This window comes from Myodes glareolus, chromosome 14 (assembly GCF_982192425.1).
Source record: "Myodes glareolus chromosome 14, mMyoGla1.1, whole genome shotgun sequence".
Taxonomy (NCBI): Eukaryota; Metazoa; Chordata; class Mammalia; order Rodentia; family Cricetidae; genus Myodes; species Myodes glareolus.
This window is the reverse complement of record NC_142039.1, coordinates 63,428,033-63,442,547: the sequence shown is the minus strand read 5'-3', so window position 1 is coordinate 63,442,547 and position 14,515 is coordinate 63,428,033.

The following is a 14,515-nucleotide window of genomic DNA, read 5'->3' as shown; positions in this document are numbered from 1 at the left end:
TACTGCCGCTTTAAAAAAAAAGTTAGGTAGGACAGCGCACAACCTCTGTACCCTGAAGTGACTGCAGGGAATTGAGGGCAGGAGGCTGTGCTGGGGTCAGTCTCTGACACCGTCCAAATGAAAACATGGGGAATTGGTAGTTTTCTTCCATGAATGTTTTGAGGAATTTGCATTGACTCTATACAGCACTTAAGGCCAGGCAGGTAGCACACACTTATCCTCTCCAGACTCAGGAGGCAAAGGCAAGCAGATGTCCAGGCACGTCAGTGATATACAGTGAGACCCTGACACAGAAAAAAATTCTTTTTAAAGGTTGGTCCAGTAAGTTATCTTAGCAGGTAAAGGTGCTTGGCACCCAGCCTCCCTATCTGAGTTCAATTCCCAGTACCCATGTGGTGGAAAAAAAGAGCCAAGTCTCACAAGTTATCCTCTGACCTCTATGGGCACACAACAGTGCACACACTCCCACACATGTACACACAGAGTGTGTTTTAATAGAGTCAAGATGATTGACACCCAAAGAATGACAATAAATGTTGACCTTTCGCCCTACATATACGCACATACAGACAAACCTTCATATACACACCATGCACACACACACAGACATGCACCTACAGGCACGCACCACATACATACATACACACACACACAATGTACACAGGAAACTATAAATACGTGGTTTCCATATGAAAAAGGCAGGGAAATGGAGGATAGAGGAAAGGAAAGGAAGGAGGAATTACTCATCAGACTGGATGTCACCAGAACCAACAGTTCCAGAAGACCTGATTCTCTATGTCGAAAACAACACTGAATCTGTCAAACAAAACAGAACATATTAGAACTAATAAATAGTTTTAAGTTTATGGGAAATAATATTTCTACAAAAACTGTATTTCCACAAACCAAAAAATGTGCAAAGGGAACTAATCTAATTCTACAGTTTCATTCACAAAAGGACAAGCTATTTGGAAGTGAAGCGTTAAGGAGAGGAAGGGAAGCTGTGGTCTGTGGGTGTTGAGTGAGGACAGCCTTCCTCCAGAGGCATCTATGATTTCAGTGCAGCCCTTGCTCAGAATCCCAGCAGATTCTTGGGGGAAGGAAATTTGGCATGCTAATCCTAAAATTTACATTAAAGTGCAAAGGACCTAGAATGCCTGAACACAGGGAACTAAAAAGGTAAAGGACTTTGCATGTAACCAGTGATTACAAGAGAAGTAGAATCTTAGTAAGACATTTTCATGGGATCGCCTAGGAACATTCCCAGGATCCTGCTTAGACATTCAGGTTAATTTTCCAAACCTGTGACTTTGATGGTAGAGTACTAGGCAGTCTTCTTTACAGGGAGCAGGGGAGTGAAGGTGCAGAAGGACCTACTGCAGCTGTGAGGAGGATGCTTCCGGAAAGAGCTGGTGCTCTACAGTTGGTGAGAACAGCTTTTAGAGTTGGCCTTCTTTAAGAAGATAGACCTGTTTTATGTTGGTTTGTTTGTTTTTGCTTTTGTTTTAGCTATGGGTGGCTACTGTAGTTGCTGATGGAAGCCAAGGTCTTGTCCTGTATCTGAGCTCTAGTGTGTGTAAGTATAAGAGAATCATGAGTGGGAAATCGTTGTCCACACAACATTTTATACGGCCAAGTACAATGTCTCAGAGCTGTGGTCCCTTCAATCGTTAAAGAAACATAATTTTAGTTTGGATTATATTTTCCCAGTGGGTGCTCAAGACTATCTAGGTAACCAAAATTAATTTTAAGTTTTGCACCATTAAGGCCAAATGAAGATCTAGTCCTCAAGGGCTCCTGTGATTTTTGAGGAATCTCTGGCTCCTTGAACTGATCTTCACCAGTTGTCCATCTATGTGAGGATAAGCAAAGGCTTTTCCCACCCTGGCTGTGGCTTCCCTGGAAGCACGGAAGTGATCATCCCTCTGTGCTGACCCTCTTTGTAGACTGGACTCTGTTAAACTCATTAGAGGTCTCCATGGTCTCCCTGAGCAAAAGAACAGGTGATTTTCACAGTTCCAGAACATTTCTAGAGTTGACCAGAGACCCCTGGAACATCATTAATCTTGTGGGTGAGGGGGAAGTATTTTCCCTTTTAGTCCCTCTGACCACATGAGAATAGCCTTCAAGGATGGTTAGTTCCTAACCAGTTACACCCATGCTTTTAGCTACTATTTGACATTTTAGTAGTCAGATACTTTTAGATAAACTTTGATAAGACTTAGATTTTAGCCAGTTTTTATAATTGTTGTTGATAGACGTTAAGATATTTTAATAATATGTATAGTATCCTTAAGTCTTATCTTTTATGCACCTTAAATTACTTACTCAGAACTTTATAACTTCTAAAAGCTTAATCTTCATACACAAATGTTTCTATATTTAAGCAATTTCCATATTTTCATCATTATAACATTTTTATTTCTTAATGATACATGATAGCTTTAGAAATTAATTTACTAAGTCAATTTAGTACTCAGTACAAGATGTAAATAATAAAATCATAATCATATGTAAATAGACGGTTTGTATAATCATATGTAAATAGACGGTGTGTATCTATTTAATCATATATAAGACATATTTTTAAAAACTAAGATTTTTAAACATTGTTGCTTTTTTTGATTTTTACTGTGAAAGAGAAACTTAATTTATAGATGTTTAGTACTCATACTGTTAGACTGGGCAGAAACAAAAACAGTCCTGTGTGGAACAAAGTGGTCTGAGGAGGAGAGAACGTTTTATCTCAGGCGCATGCCCCGAGAGAACCAGCAGAAGTGCCAGGCATAGCGATGCAGCAGAGCCTGCTGCATCAGCTCCTCAGTCACTCACTGCAGCTCCGCTCCTAGTAGGGGCAGCAGAGTGGTTTCTCAGGAATGGTGACCGCTGCTTTGGTAGCGGGGCTGTATTAGCCAGACAACATCAGAGAGAGTGTTTAGTGAGGTGGGTTTCTAAGAACAGGAACGAAGATACAAAAGAGACATGGAGGTAAAAAAAGCCGAAGGTGCAGATGGAGTTACATGGAGGAACCTTAGACCATTTTTCTCCTGTTTTATGAAGTTAAATGAGCTAAGATATTAAAATCAAAAGGTCAAAATTCTGCTCAATAATGTTATACAGTGTTTATTGAGGTCAAACCTATACTGAGAGGCAAAGAGTCATCCCAGGTCTCAGTTCTCCTAATTGGAATTCACTGTTAGCCCACAAAGTTGAACAGAGTGTACAGATAATTTGGAGCCCACAGTGTGTGAGAGACCAAGGTAAAAAAAATGGGAGTCAAATTCCGCAACTGAGGCATCCCTTGAGTTTAGGGATTAATCAGACATGGAAAGCAGGAGAGGCTATTCCCTGAGTTGTGCCTTCAGGAGCCAGGAGATTGTGGAGCCTGTGCAAAGTTCCCAGAACTGTCAACTAAGTGAGTCTCAAGACGAGATGAGTGGACTCCTGCAGTCCTAACAGAGCACATCTGTTTTAGGTCTCATGAGTTACCTTGACCAGCTTGCTAACTGTGTTGGATGTATGTTCTAGTCAAATGGAAAATGACCTCTGAACTAGAGGTCAGACAATTATGATAGGGAGGAAGAGTGAGAGAAGCAGGGGTAGAGAAAACAAGAGAAAGGTAGAAAAACTGTCTAGCCATCACCCAAGCAAATGAGTTGGGATTACACAGAGCTCCATTAAAGCCCAAAGAGACTGTGTCTGGGGACTTGACCTGTTCACAGAGGCAGAGGCCACAAAGATCAGAGCTCTCAAGTAGGCTGGAGACTGTTTAGCCTTTATATTAAGATCACCAGGTATGTCTTTGCTCCTGTAGGACTAGATCCCAAGAGTAGACAAGTGCAGGAAGGCAAATTAAGAAGAAAGACCATGAGCCACCAGTGGGCAGTGGCCCCAGAAGTTCTCCCAGGTTTTGGCACCAGATGTTAGATTTAGAATGCAGGATATAGAAGCAAAAGTCAGGAAAGAGTCAGGATCTGACCTCAAGAGACGAGGCTTAGAGCACACAGCAAGGGCAGACTCTCTCCTGTAGGAATGGACGGTCTGTACAAAGGAGGGAACTGGTCAGGACTCATGAGAGGGGGTGGGAGACATAGAAATGAAAGTTGATAGAACTGTGGTGGGTACATGCAGGCTAAGACAGTCTTACGGAGGACTTCTCATGACCTTCTTTACTGAGAACTGATTTGCCCAAGAAAAATGGGATATCTTGAGAAATTGCTTGTCTTAACAAATAATTCTGTCTGAGATATGACTGTGGCTGACCAGTAACAGTTGAATAATGACAGAAAGACAGTCTAGTCTGAGGGGACTTCCGGTTTTCTTCAGCCAGGCATTTTATCACTTACAGACTGTTCCTGTCATGGATAGTGCCGGTCCCTTCAGAGGAGGTGGGCTTTCAACTGACATCCAAGTGCAGGACAGCAGCAAGTGAGAGGAGATCCTGACCTACCTCCAAGAGCCTCAAACACCCAGGATCCAGGTAGGAGCCTGGGGGCTGTGAGATAGAGCACAGGTATTATGGAGAGGGCTCCAGTTTCCTCTGCTCTTCCCCCAGCAGTAGTTTAAGTCCATCTGCTCCCGAAACAGAAGATCTCAGGTGGAACATCCTAGAAGATCAAGCATCCAGAAACTAATGAGAGCAAACAGGAAAAATAGAATACACTACGAACACAACAAGTGGTCTAACAGGATGGGCTCCCATGTCTCCTGTCTCTGCCATCCCTGCCCTGTGCCTCCTTCACCATGGGCATACCCAGGACAGGAATATGCTTCTCCCAAAAGCCTGTTTTACCATGTACTTAGTTTCAGTAGATAAATAAGATGCAAGAATATGTGTGAGAGTGTAAGCACCCCCAAAGCTGAATAGTTTACTAGAGCAAGGGTGGCAGCTGTGTCACACGCTCCCCTGTTTAGGAAGTCCATGAAGAGAGTGGGGCTGCTGCAGCTCATCAGCCAAAGGCCCCGAAGTCTCTTTATTTGCAGAATTTTTGCTGTTAATCTCTCTAAAGAAATTACTGAAAGCCTTTTGCCAATGTTTGTTTTCTTCCCATAATGAGGCCATTTCAACATTAGTAAAAGGTACCACAATTTCTGCTGGGTCTGTTCCTGCTAGTTGATGAAGTCTCATTTTTGCTTTCTGAATCAATTGAGAAACCTTTTCTACATAGGCCTTTAATTTCCTACTCTGTTGGTATGGTAAAAATATCCACTCTAAGATACTGTCTTCTCTGTGCATAAGAATTCCTGTGGAAGAGTGAGTAGAAGGCAAAGTAACTAAGACAGAATCAAGCTTTGAATTCCAGCAGTGCACGTTTGGATCCTGTAGTCTCCTTTCTACCAGAGTCAATTCTCTGTATGTCTCTGCTGATTATTCTCTTGGACTATTTATGTCCTTATCACAGTGTAAGACTTGAAATAAATTGCTTAACTCTTGGGTTGTTTACCTAATTTTGGGCCTTAGCCAATTAATATTTCTCAGCAATTTTTGAAATCATTAGGAGTTTGTAATTGATCTCTCCTGATTTGTACCTCCTGTCGTTGAATTTTCAGTAAGTCTGTCTTATGTCCTTGGTAATTTAAAAAATCTCCTCTTTATATTTTTTCAGTAACAAATTTTAATCCCTAAGAAGGCAAAGTTTTCTTTACTTCATCAAATATTTTTCCTAAGGTATCTGTATCTGAATCAGCCAGTAAGTTATCATTCATATAATGATAAATTATAGATTAAGGAAAGTATTTATGAATTATTTCTAATGATTTTGTACAAAATATTGATGTAAGTAGGACCACGTTACATTTTATATGGCAAGACCCTACACTGGTACCTTTGAACAGGTTGAGAATTATTATAAGTAGGCATTGTGAAATCAAATTTCTCTCTACCTTGCTCATGCAAACGGATCATGAAAAAGCAATCTTTTAAATCAATTACTATATAGGCTATATCTTATGTAATAAAGAAGTTAGTGGGATTCTAGTTTTAAGGAACTAATTGGTTGAATGATTTTATTGATTGCTCTCATATCTGCTAACATCCTCCATTTTTGAGATTTCTTTTTAATGACAAATATAGGAGAATTCCAAGGGCTGGTGAACTCTTTTATATGTTGAACCTCCAGCCACTCTTGGAATAGCTATTCTAATGCCTGTAACTTTTGTTATATAGTAACCAAATAAGCTAATGAATGTTGGTTTTTTTCTAACAACTTTTGTCTGACCTTCTTTTATTTCATTATATGATGATGTGGTGGCTCTTCTCTTAATCCTCCTGTCTCTGTCTTAGTATCTTTCTCATTGTTATTTATAAGTCTAATTTTTCTTCTAAGGCATGTCTTTTATCAATCCACATTTTATATTTTTCCTTCTTCTGTATTTTTAAAGCTTTGTTTTCCTTTGAGAAGCACAGAAAGCCACTGTGGCTCTTAGAATAAACTATGAGATGCCAGAATGAGAGTAATCATAATCAGTGTTATGCCAATCTCAGTTAAGTTCTTTATCTCTTCATTTTCTGTTTCTGTTTTTAAAGCATTTAATGTAGCATTATACAGGGTCCAAATGCCCTGTTATGGTATTTCCCATCCTTACATGGCTTATTCTTTTTATATTGATTTATTTTCTCTTTAAGAATTTATCTTTATTATTTTCAAATATTTTTTCTATGACTGTCTACACCTATTTTTTTCTTCAACCCCTAAGCACATTTTCAAGCATACTTACTGCACCTCTTCAGAAATTTTCTTGGTTTGAACCTGGCCTTCTGCATGCCTGTAGCTATTCTCTGACCATATGAGCCAAGCCTTAAAGGACCAGGCCACTTACCACAACCTATCCAACAGGAATAGGTGGATGCATACACCGAGCACTCACAAGCTTGCCAGAGAGAATGGGGCATGTGCGCCATGGTCCCGGGAAATGTTTGTTTTGTCCATCCATGCATCTGCAGGCTCCTTCTGTGGCTCCACTTGGCACATGGCACTGGCACCTGGCTCCACCTCCCCCTCGTGCCTTTCTAGCAGGCTACCCTACTGGTTCTGGTCTGTAGCAATTTCTTGCCCCTCTGTGAGAGTTGAGCCTTATGCCTATGGACACTGGCCTGGGGTGCCTACCTGCCCCTGCTCTGGAAAGTTGCTAGGCCCATGGTGGGGCTGGCATTTCCACCTAGCTTTCACTTAAGTAGTAGGGAGCACAACAGCTGCTCACAGGCCCCACTCAAGTGCTTGCTGCACAGCGAGGCCTCTTAAAGGAGCCATGCTTCTGTATATCACAAGGACAGAGCCTGTCTGAGGAACTGCTGTTGCTAGGGAGCCACATCCAGCTCCTTGTCTGGAGCTTCTCTGTTTTTTCGGGCACTATGCCTGGATAAATGTGCTCCACATTGGGCACCAAATATAACAACTCTTTCTCTCGACCACCAACTTCTGAATAATGACATTGAGACTTTTAACAATTATGAAAGCTTGGCTTTAACTTAGGCTTGTTGTCAACTAGCTCCTAAACTAACTCATTTATATAATCCTATGGTCTGCCACGTGGTTCATTATCTCTCCTCTCCTCACTACCATAGATCAAACTCCTCTGCGTCTGGCCGGGGATTCTCCTGTGTCTCAGATTATTTCTCAGAGTTCCTATCTCTCCTTGGAAGTCCCTCCTATCTTCTCCTGCCTATCTATTGGCCATTCACCTCTTTATGATACTAATCAAAAGGTACCTTAGGCAGGTAAGGAAGAACAGAGATACATCTTCACACAGTGTTACAAAAAGATTGAACAGACCACCATCCTGATTGTGAGGTGGAGTGAACCACCACTAACTTGTGTATGTCCTGAACAGCAGCCAACAATTATTGCCATCTCTTGATCCTGATTCAGGCTATTGAGCAGACACAGATACTATTCTTTATTTTTCATGCTTGCTTTTGTTTCTTGAGATAGGGTTTCTCTATATAATAGCCCCCCATTCCAGAATTTACTTTGTAGACCAGGCCAGCCTTAAACTCAGAGATTTGCCTGCCTCTGACTCCTGAGTACTGGGATTAAATGTGTGTGCTACCTTGAGCAGCTACAGATACTGCTCTTATGTTCTGTGCTGGGCTCCTGTTTGGCAGTTCCTTGAAAAGCTAGCCATCTGCCTAATACAGATACCATAAACTATAATGCAAACAGGAGAGGATCATGGAATCTACTGTATCATTGGTGCCATTTAGACACCATCTGTGCTGTATAAGCACGAAGGGTCCATGAATAGAATGAAGCATGAACAAGCCTATGCCATCACACCATCGTGGTGCCCATTGGCCCATCATAGAGCATGAGGGCCCAGTGAGTTTTGTGTCCATGGTTTGACCACTACACACAAACATACCTGTTCCAGCATTCAGACATATAAATACACGTGTGTGTTCACAGGTACACACATGCACACGCACACATAAAAAGATTTAAACAAACCAGAAGGCAGCAATGCATGGCGGTCATCAGACATTGTCATCTATAGATGAGCACTCCTGCCTGCTCCTGACTTTCTACAATGCAACAAGTGTTTAAATAATTCAGGTATCCATGAAAGACACATGAGGTGATGGAGCAAAACCTATGTCCATTAATCTTTTATTATCCATTTTAACAATTTATAGTTTTGTACAAGCTTCCCAAAAATAACATAAAATCAAAAGTGGGAAAACTTCACATGTACTAGTTTTCTATTTTTTAAAAAAAGGATTCTAACATATATGAATCAAAGGAAACGTATTTTTAACATATGTAAAACAAACAAAAACCACCAGAAAAAAATAGAATATGGTGTTGGTTAATTCTGACTAGAATAAACCATTTTATGGGCTTTTCTAGGATAAAACATCAAAAACAGTGGAATAAGACAGTCCACCATCTTCTAAGCCACTGAGGCCCACTGAAAGGCAGCCATGTTTGAGGGCCTTGGGGGAAACATCCAAGCTCATGAAGCTCGCAAGGCTAACATCCTTGGGCCTATCACTGTATACTCCACATGTTGACCTTCTGAGCCACCTTCTCTTTCCCTCCTAGGACCTTTGTGGGTCCAAAACTTTCACCTACTACTTTTGGAAACCCCAGATTACCCTAGCCTCTTGTCCCACACTGAGCCCTGCAACTCTCTCCCAACCTTGTCTTCCACCAAACCCCTCTTACTCCTGCTCAGAGGCAGTAGAGACCCTCTGCTCTCCCTGGCCTGGGCTTTTAGACCAAGCATTTGCAGATCCTGCCTCACTACCTTTGTAGATGGGAGCTCACTCATGGACAGATCAGGAAACTGCCAACAATCTATGCAGTGGTCATCCATACCAAGATTGTGGAGGCAGTCTGTCTACCAATGAAGACCATGTCACAAAAGGTGGAGCTGATTGCCCTCACTCTGGCACTCCAGATAGCTAAAGGAGAGGGTCAACATCTATACTGACTCAAAATATGCTTTCTTAAAAGCCCACACCCTTTCTGTCTTATGGAAAGAAAGAGACTTCCTCACTACCAAGGGCAATCCCATTGTCAATGGACCCCTTATAACCAAACCCTTGGAGGCCCTCCAGCTCCCAGCAGATGTAGCTATAATCTACCATCTGGGGCACCAGGCCTCCAAGGATCCAGTGGCCTTGAGCAATGCCAGGGCCAACTAGGTGACCCAGAGTCTGGCCTCTAGTTCCACTGAATCCATGAGACATACATTTTTTACTTCCTCCTATTAACTCTGTTACCAACCAGAGGAAAGAGACAAGCTCCCAAATAAAGGCCACACAGACAAAGATGGATGCTCTACCTAAAGAACTGCCTCATCCCTCCCAGGACCAGGCACTCCCCATCATTTCTGACATCCACAATACCCTGCATAGAGGTCCCAAGGCTTTGTTCCACTCTTTAGAGCCCTTCTTTGATCCCACCAATCCTCAAACCTATATTTTTTACAGATTCACACTTCCTGCCAGAGATGCACCAAGGTCAACCTTATTCAGGGGGCTCTACAGATAAGACAATCCCTGCACCCAATCTACAACACCAACCAGGCATGAACTAGCAGATTGACTTCACCCATTTGACCATTCATAAAAGGCTCCACTATCTCCTAACCTTTGCTGACACCATTACAGGGTAGATCAAGGCATTCCCAACTTCCAGGGAAATGATGGATGTGGGTGCTCAGGCATTCCTTGAACACATCATTCCTCAGTTTAAGCATCCAAAGAGACAACGGTCCAGCCTTTACTCCCTAAGTGGAGGAGCTCATCTCTAAAGTTTTGAACATTTCCTGGAAACTGCATATTCTGTGTCCTACACAGTCACTGAGAGCCAAAGGCCTCATCAAACAACTCTCCCAGCTCTCCCTGGAGCTCAGGTTGCCTTGGCCCTCCTGCTAACCTCCAAGCCATTCCATGCTCTCCATTGGCCTAGCCCCTTTGAGCCCCTTCATGGATGGCTGTTCCTCCTCAACCACCATCTGGTGGCCCAGGCTCCCTCACTGGCTGGCTACTTTCCCTTCTCTGGTCCCTCATCCATTCACATGCTACACTCTCTCTTGGTCACCACATCAAGGACTCAGCCACCACCAAACCTGCCCTTCTTTCCCCAGGGGATTGGATGTCTCTTAAACAGCTCTCTTCCAAGCTTTTGGAGCCTAAGTGGACAGGTCCCCATACGTAATCCTCACCATCTCCTCAGCAGCTATGTTCTTAGGATATCAGTGTTGGAACTACCTACCCAGGCTTAAAAGGGCATCTAAAAAGGATAGTTGGTCTGTTCATGGGCTGGTCTCCACCACCCTCTGGTTCAAACAGCAAACTCTATTGGCACTATAGGGACTCCTTCCTACCCATGTGAACCCTCAGCTTCTGGAAGGTCTGTACCCAGGTAATTCCAGCAGTCTTTGAACAGTTGATGAAAACAAAAATGTCTACCAAGAGGAGAGTCCCTCTTGTCCCAGGTGATGGTGTTTCACCAGTATCAGGTGGACAAAAGTGACCTATGCACTACCCTAGAGAAACCTCCCTTGATGTGGGACGCCCTTTATATGCTGTGAATATATATTATTACCATGGCCATTTGTTAAAAAAGCTGTTTTGGCCAATAGCTAGGCAGAATAGAGCCAGGTGGGAAATCCAAGGAGAATTACAGGGAAAAAGGAGGTGGAGTCAGGGAGATGCCATCAAACACTCCAAGAAACAACATGTCATAGCATTACTGCTAAGCCACAGGTAGGTGGCCATACACAGATTTATAGAAATGGGTGAATGTAAATGAATGTAAATGTAAGAGCTAGCAGGTAATAAGTCTGCCATGGCCAATCATTATGTAATTAATATTAAGTCTCAGAGTGATTATTAGGGAACTGGTGCGTGGAAGAGGAACCCCTAGTTACACTCTCTTCATGGCAGTACCTGTGTGAACCCCTTTTAAGGCCCTACCTTCTTCAATTCTACCACCAGTTCAGTCTTCCCTGATCCCGAGGATTCCCCTTTTCCAAGACCCCCTAGACTCCCAGTTTTCCTTTTGCTGTTCGGGTTCGCTCTCATTCTCCAACGTCACTAACCATCAACAGTCATTTGTGCACCCCTGGGATGGTTCTGGTGTAAGGGGAGCCTGCCTAAAAATCTCTCATCCACAGTCTCTCCACCCACCTCCCTGTGCCAGCCCTAGTCTCTCTGCCTGCCTGCCAGTGAATCGGGATATAAGATCTCATCTTCTGGACACAGAGGCCTCTGCAAATACAGTAGTGCATAATAGGTCCTACTGGGTGTTTACATGCCAACCTACAAACACTGCTAAACATCCTGTCCCTGGGTCACCATCCCACATAGGCTATCAGGGTATAGTTATCAGGTCAAGCTGAATATGACCTATACCTCCACGGCGAGTGTATGAGGGGTGGCTGGGGACGACAGTAGGTGCTGATTCGTAGCAGTGGACTTGGGGCAGCAGGCAGGTTCCTGTGGGGCACGGACATATCCAGCAGGGCCTGGTGCCTAACAGTGTTGATGCGCAGCTGCAGGGTGGTTCGTTCACTGGAAGTTAATACTTACTATGTGGAGCAGTGATGGTGTGTTTAGCCCTAGCCTTTCTGGTCTTTAAACACAGCAGGGTGGAGACTCCCAGTTCCATGTTCCACCTCTTCTCCCTTCTCAGCTAAATTCTTTCATCAGACCAAGGCATTTTTGCAGCCCTGGGCAGGGCCCAAGACTGTCAGAGCTGGAAATAACCCAACCTAGTCTTTGGAAGGGTTCTGCTCCTAGCCCAACCCCTCATACTGCAGGATGGAGGATGGAGAGGCACCTATGGACAAGGAAGAAGGGCAGAGTACATTTGCCTGAACCAATTCCTGTGCAGTGAGAACGACAAACAACCCAGATGGCTTAGAACAGGTATTTGTTTTCTCCAAGATCTGAGGTCCTGGGGTGTAGCAGGTCCAAGTCCTCTAGTGGCCTTGGGGGGGGGGTCTGCTCCAGTCAACCTCCAGCTTCTGTTTCCTAGGCTGGTGGCAGCAGAGCTCCAGTGTCCTCAGGTCATCTTCCCTGTGAGATTCTGTGTCTCAGGCTGCCTGGTCATAGGGCACAAGGCTGTGCGGGTTTCTCCTATGACTTTACAGCTTCCGTGACTTGTTTTAATTTTTAGACTTGCATCAGCCCTAATCATTGTGACAGGGAATTTTTCCACATGGATTTTGTATTGTTTGCTTTTCTAATATTTGCCTGCAGTCATTTGTGGACAGACCATTTTCTCTGCCTTGATTTCCATGGTTACCTCTGACAAAATTAGTTGACTTGATTTAGGGGGTCTGTTGCTGGACTCTGTGGGCGGCTCCATCTGTCAGGCCTCCATTCTTTCCCCTGAGGACTTTCTGCATCACTGAGGCTTTTGTGAGTGCGGGGACCTAAGTATGGGGTCTTCAGGGGTCTTCCAACTTCTACCAACTCTTCCAGGTTTAAGCCTAGTTGATTGTAGCTACATTTGATGTGTTGGGCATCAGTTTGTCATACTTTTGAGTCTATAGATGAAGTTCAAAAGATCTGTCACCTTAACCGTGCTGCTGAAGAACAGGGCTCCGAGCATCTACCCCTTTAAATTTCTTCCAGCCATGCCGCAGTGTTCTCAATGCCAATGTATGTCAACTACTCTGGATTTCTCCTCTAGTGCTGCAGTGTTAGGGTCTGTGGGAAACTGTATCTATGTGATACCAGAGAGAGATGGCCCACCTGGATGACAGGGGATGGGGCCCATGGTCACTGCCCTCCTCAGGAGATCCAGCCCAGCAGCCAGAGGCACGAGCGACCTGACTGGGACAAGGCAAACAGGGCTCAAGGGAATTGTCCTCTCACACCAAGTTTCCCACTGAGACCTTTCTCCTTCCCAAGGAGAGCCTCTGCTAAACCTCAGATCTGGCTTGGGAAACAAGAAGGGTACCCTGAACCTTAGGTGGACCCCGGAAAGGTAAATGGTTTTGTCACTCTCCACAGGGCATCATGTTGTAAGACTGGGTGGCAAAAATGAACTGGCTCCCAGAGCCAGTGCTACTCTCCCTAGGAGGCCCTAACCACATCACAGACACCACAGCTCCTTCATAACAGCATTAGCTTAAGGGTGACATGTTACAACCGCATCTACTCAAAGAAATTCCCCATAGCAAGGACTGTGTACATGGCAGAGTGTGCCTAGTGTGTGGGATTCTGGGGCTAAAGGGAAATACAGTGCCTGCTTACTTACTTTGTGACCTCTTTCAATGGACACCAGAAGGGAAAGCTCAGGGACTTCTGTCTGCAGGAATGAGCTTGGCCTGGCTGGACCTCAGCTGGCCAGAACCAGTTCCCCTTCAACATGGTTGCACCTGGGCCCTCTGCCTTGCTGCACTCTGCCTGATTTTTTCTCCACCTGAGTCAGGGTAAACATTTGGTCAAAGAAGCTTCCAGGTCACACCCAGCACAACTGCTGAGCTAACAGCTGTAGAAAGGAGCTGTGGGCAGGCCTGCTTTTCATCCTGCCCGGCTCCCACACAGCTAGCTTAGCCCCAGAAATAATAACACACAAGTTATATTCATTTAATATAACTGCCTGGCCCATTATCTCTAGAGAGTTAGTTACTGACTAACTCTCATATCTTGATATTAACCCATTTCTAATAATCTCGTGGTAGCACCACGAGGTAGTGGCTTACCGGAAAAGATTCAGCATGTCTGACCTGGTGGCTGGCTCCATGGCGTCTGCCTCATAGCCCTCTTCCCAGCATTCTGTTCTATTTACTCCGCCTACCTAATTTTCTGTCCTATCAAGGGGCCAAGGCAGTCTCTTTATTGACCAATGAAAATAACACAATAGACAGATAACCCTCCTCCATCAAACAGCTCTGAAAGCAAAGCACTGGCGTGCACTTTGGAAACTCCAAGGGCCCTGGATGTTGCTACAGCAGACATTGTTGCTGGGACCAAATGGCCTGGCTCATAACTTAAAGAGCATCCCCACCAAACATCCTCTGTCCCAGTGAGCAAGTTACTGAGCATCTCTGA